The 8,502-nt window shown below is 41.7% G+C and overlaps 2 pseudogenes; both read left to right on the top strand.

Annotated features, from left to right (window-relative positions):
- Positions 1-214: 214 nt before the first annotated feature.
- Positions 215-1,132, top strand: LOC118575768 (annotated as a pseudogene).
- A 1,517-nt stretch (positions 1,133-2,649) lies between these two features.
- Positions 2,650-7,057, top strand: LOC118575767 (annotated as a pseudogene).
- Positions 7,058-8,502: the final 1,445 nt, after the last annotated feature.

Genomic DNA, 8,502 nt, shown 5'->3' with positions numbered 1-8,502 from the left:
ACATCCCTTTTTGTCCTTTTGAAACTCCGGGCCTGAGCAGGGAGAGGCCTGTGGGTGGCAGTGTGCAGGTGCCATGGGGCAGGAGCCTCCCCTAGCCCAGCCTGGCTCTGAGCTTGGATTCAAGTGCTGGGTGGTCCAGTCGGGGCCAGAGGCAGGGGAGGAGTGGAAGCAAGGGAGGCGGAGGCAGCGGCTGCGTGGATACAAGCATCCTGCCATGGACAACAAGGCCTTCACCAAGGAGCTGGACCAGTGGGGGGAGCAGCTGAATGAGTGTAAGCAGCTGAAGAGCACCAAGTGCCAAAGCTGTGCGAGAAGGCTAAGGAAATTTTAACAAAAGAATCAAATTGACAAGAGTTTCGCTGTCCTGTTACTGTCTGTGGAGATGTGCATGGCCATTCCATGACCTTATGGAACTCTTCAGAATTAGTGGAAAATGACCAGCTACAAACTATCTATTCATGGGCGAACACGAGGACAGAGGTTATTATTCTGTGGACACTGTGACTCTTCCTGTGCTTTAAAGGTGTGCTATCCAGAGCGCATTACAATATTGCGAGGAAATCATGAAAGCCGACAGATCACCCAAGTGTATGGCTTTTATGATGAATGTCTACAAGAGTATGGAAATGCCAACATCTGGAAATACTTCACAGACATCTTTGATTACCTTCCACTGACAGCTTTAGTGGATGGACAGATATTCTGCCTCCATGGTGGCCTCTCTCCATCCATAGATACACTGGATCATATAAGATGCCTGGACCGTTTACAAGAAGTTCCACATGAGGGCCCAAAGTGTGATCTCTTATGGTCAGATCCAGATGACCGTGGCAGATGGGGTATTTCACCAGGTGGTGCTGGCTACACCTTTGGACAAGATATTTCTGAAACATTTGACCATGCCAATGGTCTGACACTGGTGTCTCACGCTCACTAGCTTGTAATGGAAGGTTATAATTGGTGCCATGATCGGAATGTGGTCACCATTTTTAGTGGGCCCGATTACTGCTACCACTGTGATGCTATCATGGAATTAGATGACACTTTAAAATATTCTTTTCTTCAGTTTGACCCAGCACCTTGTCGTGGAGAGCCTCATGTAACCTAGCGTACCTCAGACTACTTCTTATAACTTCCTCCTGTGGATATTTCTTTGTATGTGGAAGTACACTTGGATATATATATATATTTAAAAACAACAGTTATCTATGTGTTTCTGTAACAAATTGTAATATGTCTTGACATTATAAACTACATCATGGACCAAATGTGCCATACTAATGATGAGTGTTTAGCACAATTTGAGACTGAAATTATTACACTGTCTTCTAGATCAGTCTGCCTGCTGTAGGAACCATTCTTCTTTGCTGGTTAAGCAAAAGATGTCACTGACTACTTCATTTCCTCTGTGCTTGGAAATTTAGTTACAGTGTTTAACTGGAATGAATTAATAGAGTTGGAGGTTTATTTTTAACGATTTCACAAGCTGACTTCCACTAACTCATTACCCTTTATTTTATTGAAATGTATAACTATCTGAAGAAGAGATTCTTGGGAGTATGTTGTCATAATATTAAAGAGATTTCCTTTCATTTGATCTAAATTAGTGTTTGATGTTGTTCTGCATATTTCTGTATATTTAAACTGACAGTGCTTGCATCCTGTTTGGTGTACTGAACAAATAAACTTTGCAACATAAACAAGCAAAACAAAGATACAAAGAGGAGATTCTATTAATTATTTGAGATATAAAATAGCTCTACAAAAAATTAGACCCCCAAAGGTACAAATGAAGAGAGATCAATTATGGTCTATTAATGACTTTCAAATTATTTGGAGATATTTACCATCTATGAAATGTTGTTGGGGTAAAAAAATTAGGAACTGAGCAATTTGTTCAAAACCTTAGAGGGTGACAAGGGCTTAAATAGTCCAAGAGAATTATCAGCCATAGCTGAGAGAGAATTGGCATTGGTGGAAAAGAAACTACAGGAAGGACATGTGGATCATGTGGATCTAAAGCTTGATTGCATTTTGGGTATTTTACCTTCCAAGCATTCTCCTACAGGAATTTTAACAAAGAGAGAAGATGTAATATTAGAATGGATATTTCTACCAAATAAAAAGAGTAAAAAATTAAAAACATATATGGAAAACATCTCCAACTTGATCTTAAAAGGAAAATTGTGTCTTTGTCAATTAGCAGGAATAGACCTAGCAGAGATTGTAGTACCTTTAACTAAGGACCAAAAGGACAAAGTAGGAGCAGAAAGTGAACCTTGGCAAAGAGCTTGTAGTAATTTTTTGGGAGAAATTAACAGCAGATATCCCAAAAGTGAGAGATTTCAACTTACAAAGAGAGCTGATTGTCTTTGGCCTCCCATTGTTCAGGAAACACTCATATCTGGAGCCCATACATTTTATTCAGAATCAAACCAACAAGGAAAGGCAGGTTATGAGTCAGAAAATTTAAGCAAAGTGGTTCAAAGTCCTTATAATTTGGTTCAAAAATCAGAATTGTGTGCTATTCTGTTGGTATTAGTAGTTTTCAGAACCTCTCAACATAGTTACTGACTCTCAGTATGCTATAATCATAGACTTAAATATTGAGACTGGAGAATTTATCCCTGATGAGTCAGGCCAAAGACGATGCCCCAGTATTGCAGAGACACCTCTGGTGACTCTCCAGGAACCTTGCTGTTTCTGTCATAACTCATATATTTGGAAAGTCACTTGTTGGTACTTGTTGGTTTTACTATGTAATATTACTTTCTCCTCGGTCTCCAAGGGACTTGAAGTTAGATATGTATAGGTTTTGTTGCTAATAAATTCAGAAAATAAAATCACTAAGAGGTATTATGTGTATAAGTTTGAAAGACATAAGATATTTTTCTGTTGGTAATACAAGATAGGACAGAAAGTGAATTAGGTATACTTTGGACTCACCAAAATATGATAGAAAATGAAATATTTTCTCTGAATTTATCAAATACAGATGGACTAGACATTATGATGTATTTATGGCTTTTATACATTGTATATATTGTACTTATTGTATATAGTTTTTCTTATATTACTTATGACTTTATTTTATTATTTTTTAGTAGACAAAAAGGGAAATGGGGTGATATTGTATTTGGGCCTTAATAAATAAAGCTTGCCTGGAGATCAGAGGAAAAAGCTAGCCACAACCCAGTAGTAATGCAATGTTAGCACATGCCTTTAATCCTATTACTTGGTAGGCAGGATCTCTGTGAGTTCAAGGCCACACTGGAAACACAGCCATGGGTGATGGTGCATGCCTTAATTCCAAAACTAGTTAAACATAGAGATCTGTACAAATTGACAGGAAGTGACAGAATTGGACAGGAAGAGGAAGTGATGGAGCTGAACAGAGAGAGCAAACAGATGGGAGAACAGCAAGGCATATTGGCATGGGAAGACAGGAACTAACTTGCATTTGGAAAAAGCAGAGTTGGTGAGGTAAAGTTGGCTGGTGGCTTTCCCTATTTCTCTGATCTCTCTAAGGCGTTCACCCCTGTATTTTATCTGTGTTTTTATTTAATAAGACCATTTAGAAATTCATCCACAACAGCTGTTCCTGAATGCCAGAGCTGCCAACAGCAGAGACCAACACAGAGCCCCAGATATGAGGGAAAGAAAGTTTAGGGGAGCAGGAGATCCCAGCTGGATCAAGAACAGAAAGGGAGAATGAGGAATAACAGACCATGATAAATGAAGACCACATGAGAACAGGAATAGGAAGAGTGCTCGAGAAGTCCCCAGAAATCCACAATGATATATCTTCTGTAGACTGCTGGCAATGGTAGAGAGAAAGCCTCATCTGATCTAGTCTGGTGATCAGATGACTAAACACCCTAACAGTCATCTGGGAACTCTCATCCAATAACTGATGGAAGTGGATGCAGAGATCCCCAGCCAGGCCCCAGGTGGAGCTCCAGGTGTCCAATGGTCGAGAAAGAGGAGGGACTGCAAGAGCATGAATTGTTGATTCCAAGATTGCAAAAAGCACAGGGACAAATAGCCAATCGAAAGAAAGCAGATGAATCATGAAACAATGACTGTGGAGCCACTAGCTAGATCAGGCCCTCTGGATAAGTGAGACAATTGAATAGATTGATCTGCTTGGGAGGCACCCAGGCTGTGGGAGCAGGACCTGTCCTTAGTGCATGAGCTGGCTCTTTGGAACCTTGGACTTACACAGGGACACATGCTCAGCCTGGAAGGAGGGGAAAGGACCTGCCTTTACTGAATCCACCATGTTTAAATGAGTCCCCAGGGGAGTCTTGGTCCTGGAGGACATGGGAATGGAGGGGAGGGGGAGAGGGGAAGGTGAGGGTTGGGGCTGGAGTGGGAAGGACAGGGGAACCCATTGCTGATGTATAAAATTAAAACACATAATAAAAAAAGGGGGGGGAAACAGTCTCAAAAGCCCTTTGTTGGTAATTGTTGAATACGTTCTGCACCGTTTGGAAACCTGAATAATGTCTCACTTAAGGCGCAGCAGAGTAAGCATGGAAGTTCAAAGTTTAAAGAGGATAGAACTCAACACTGGAGGATGAAAAGTATGAGATATTGAGAAGCTGAATCTTGGCAATGAAGAAGATGAAACTGAGAAGCACTTTGGATCTTCTCATAACACACCCTTAACAGGATCTGGAACAGTGTTTCTAAGGAGGATTATCTAGTGGGGGGATGGGGAGGGGTAGGAGGACGAATGAAAGTTTGTAGAGACATCCCAGAGACTGTGAGTCTGGATGGGAAAAAGACTGCCACTTTCTCATGTTCCTCCCTGTCTCTGCTTCTTGATCACCATGTATGACTTCTTCCTTCCTGATCTCCAAGTTGTGAACACTGAGACACCTGACTAAGGAAGGAAGATACCTCTTTCTGGATCATGTTAGTGGAAGGATTAGTGTAAAACCCTGAGAAGAGGAAATAATAGTTGTGTAGGAATGGACACCATCTCTATTTTAATTAAGATGAACCACAATAAGAAAAACACACTTGTAGTAGTTATTCTTGGTTCCAAATGTAATGAAATATAAAATGAACTTAAACCCTAAAATGGAGGGCACAAAAGTGAGAAGTGTTTTCCTTCAGTTGAAGTGGGTAGATACACTTCAAGTACAGACTTTGAATGTAGAAGCATACAAATATTTAATCCAGATCTCAGGGCCTGAAGACACACCTTTAATCCAGGTCTTGAGGTTGGAAGACACACCCTAAATTGGGCCACACCCTCTGCTGGAAGCCTGTTAAAGGACTTGGAAGCAGGAAGTTTTTGCCTGCTTGCCCTCACCTTGCAGCAAGTCCATCCCATTCCTTTTGTTACAGAATATTTGGAAACCAGAACATACTGGACAGCAGTGGACACATGCTGGATTGAGTAATTACTAGAATCTTGGTCTTTCCCTTCACAGCTAGCCAATGTGAGATTAGCAGGACTTCAGCCCTAAGTCATTCTAATAAACCCCCTTCCTTCATACACAGATAAGAGATTCCTTGTATATGTTGTTACTCTAGAGAACCATAGTACAACATTTTTTGATATGAGTGTATAGAATTTTCCAAAATATTCAACAGCTGTGTATAATTTTCAAAACTAGTTACCTATTGACCTAAGATTCAATCTCGACCAAAAATTGAGTGATGTAAGAGTCCTTAGTAGCCTAGACTATCTTCTGTGAAACTAGTATTGAAATCTGTATAGAAAATATCAGAGATCCAACTTTCCAGCCCCATCGAAGAGATAATAGAGGAAAACCAAAAAGTTAAAATCTAAATCCCATCTATCATTGTACCTCACAGGGCGAAGAGAAAACAATTGCTTTTTCTTCATTATGGATTAGGTTTAAACTTCAAACTACCTGGAGGAGAAATAGCAGGAGACGGAACACGAGAGAGATGGGTCCACACTCAAATCAGCCTTCAGAATTTCTCCTACAGGTGGACCCTCAGCAACTTCCGTAATTTTGTGGAGGAAAGGCAAGAAATCATTAGAAGTCCAACTTTCTCAACAGGAGACAGTGACAAATGGTGTTTGACAGTATACCCGAATGGAGTCGATGAAGTAAGTGCAGATTATCTGTCAGTTAATCTAGTTTTGCTCAGCTGTCTAAAGAGTCGTGTTTGGGCAAAGTTCCAGTTCTGGATCATAAGCGAAGAAAGAGAGAAAAAAAAAGTATGAAGAGCCCGAGAGACATTAGGTTGGTGCCAGTCCATAGCTGTGGATTCAAAAAGTACATACTTCGAGAATTCCTCTTTTCCAATGCAGCTGGACTTCTCATAGATGACAAACTCAGCCTCCTCTGAAGTGTGAGCATTGTGCATGAGCCATTCAGAATCTCTGACCAGAACAGGAAGCCAGGGATTCAAGTTCCAAGATGCACATTGGGAGACAACCTAGGAGAGCTGTGGGAGAATTCCTTATTCACAGACTGCTGCCTGGTGGTAGCTGGCCAAGAATTTCAGGCTCACAAGGCCATCTTAGCAGCTCGCTCTCCAGTTTTCAGAGCCATGTTTCAACATGACAAGGAGAAGAACAGGAAGAATTGCATAGAGATCCCTGACCTGGAGCCACAAGTCTTCAAGGTAATGTTTGACTTCATTTACATGGGAACAGCACCAGACCTGGACAGCATGGCACCTGCTGGGCTGGCAGCTGCTGACAAGTATGGCCTGGAGCGTTTGAAGGTCATGTGTGAGGATGCACTGTTCAGGGACCTCTCTGTGGAGAATGCTGGCCACACTCTCTTCCTGGCTGACCTCCTCAGCTCACAGCTCAGGGAAGCTGAAAACCCAGACACTGGATTTCATTACAGCTCATGCTTCTGAAGTCTCTGAGACATCTGATTGGAAGACAGTGGTGGGCTCATATCCCCACTTAGTGGTTGAAGCTAATGGTTCCATGCCTGCTCACTGTCCTTTCCTGGAGCACCCTATTAAACGTGTGAAGCAATCCCAGCACCCGGCAAACCTTGTCTTACCCTTGTCTTCCAGAAGCAGCAGTCATGCTGTTACCAATGATACCTGAGTCAACTAGGGTTTGTGTGGAGAATTCCCAGTGAAAGTAGGGAGAAGCAGATGGTGGTTGAGGCTTAATACAGATTAAAGGAATCGAAAGGCAGGTTGAGGGAGGGGAGCCATGGACTCTGGTAAAATCTACACAGCCTCTACACTATTGTTTACTCGTTTGATTTTTGTCTAAGGAGTTGGAATCTGAAATTCCTTTCAACTGCTGGCACCAACCATGTTACAACAGGGCTTTTTTGGAGAAACCTATCTGGATTGGACTGAGCAGAAGATACCTTCAAGTACTCAGAGAGGAGAAAATAAACAAGAATGTTTGATTATAAGAGAAGCAAAGAGAATGGAAGAAAGTTTTTCTCCAAACTCTGTGTTTGGGACAGGACAGATGACTCAGTTGGCAAAAGCAATTGTTGCTCTTGCAGGGGCACTTTTGTTCACTTTTCCTCTTTTTTTTTCCATGGGTTCATCCATCTCAAATATATAAAATATCCAAATAAAATATCAAATGAATAAAAAGTGTAAAATCAGCTTATGGATTCCAGTGGTGTTTCTGGTGGAAGATGGCCATTTTAATCCATACAGCTGTGCTCAGCTGTGGTAGTTGGTGCAGTGTTTTCACACACACACACACACACACACACACACACACACACACACACACACAAATCAATGAGACAATAACTAATGAATTCTGTTACACTCAGAGATTGGTGCCTAGTCCAATGGACATCAGTTGGGATTTCTCCAACAGCTGTTGGGAGTAGTTCCTGAGATTCATAGCCAATCATTGAGCACAACTCGGTGAACCTCTAGGAAGAGGGGAACACAGGGTTGTAGGAGGCATCAAAGACACAAGGGGTACAGAAATCACAGGGTCAACTAAACAGGGTCCATGGGGTTCACAGACACTGAAGAGGCAATCAGAAAGCCTGCATGGGTCTGTACTAAGTCCTCTGTGTACATGCTGTGCTTGTTTAGCTCTGGGGTTGTGAGACTATGGGGAGTCTCTGAAATGTTTGTTGGATATTGGAAACTTTTCTTCCTTCTGAGTTGGCTCCTCAGCCTTGATTTGAGTGTTTGTGCTTGCTATTATTACATTTTGTTTTCTTGTGTTCATTTGATATTCCCAGGAGACCTTTGCTTTTCTGAAGAAAAATAGAGGATTAATACATATATATACGTATATATATGTGTGTGTGTGTGTGTGTGTGTGTGTGTGTGTGTGTGTGTGTAGTAAGGAGAAGACAGATTGTGATCATAGGAGACTCCATAACAGACCATGATAAATGATGCCGACATGAGAACAGGAATGGACAGAGTGATGGAGAGCTCCCCAGAAATCCACAATGATACATCCTCTGTTGACTGCTGGCAATGGTCGAGAGAAAGCCTGATCTGACCTAGTCTGGAGATGAGATGGCCAAACAGCCTAACGGTCGTGCTGGAACT

The sequence above is a fragment of the Onychomys torridus genome, unplaced genomic scaffold (assembly GCF_903995425.1).
Source record: "Onychomys torridus unplaced genomic scaffold, mOncTor1.1, whole genome shotgun sequence".
Taxonomy (NCBI): Eukaryota; Metazoa; Chordata; class Mammalia; order Rodentia; family Cricetidae; genus Onychomys; species Onychomys torridus.
This window is presented reverse-complemented; position numbering and strand designations above follow the sequence as displayed.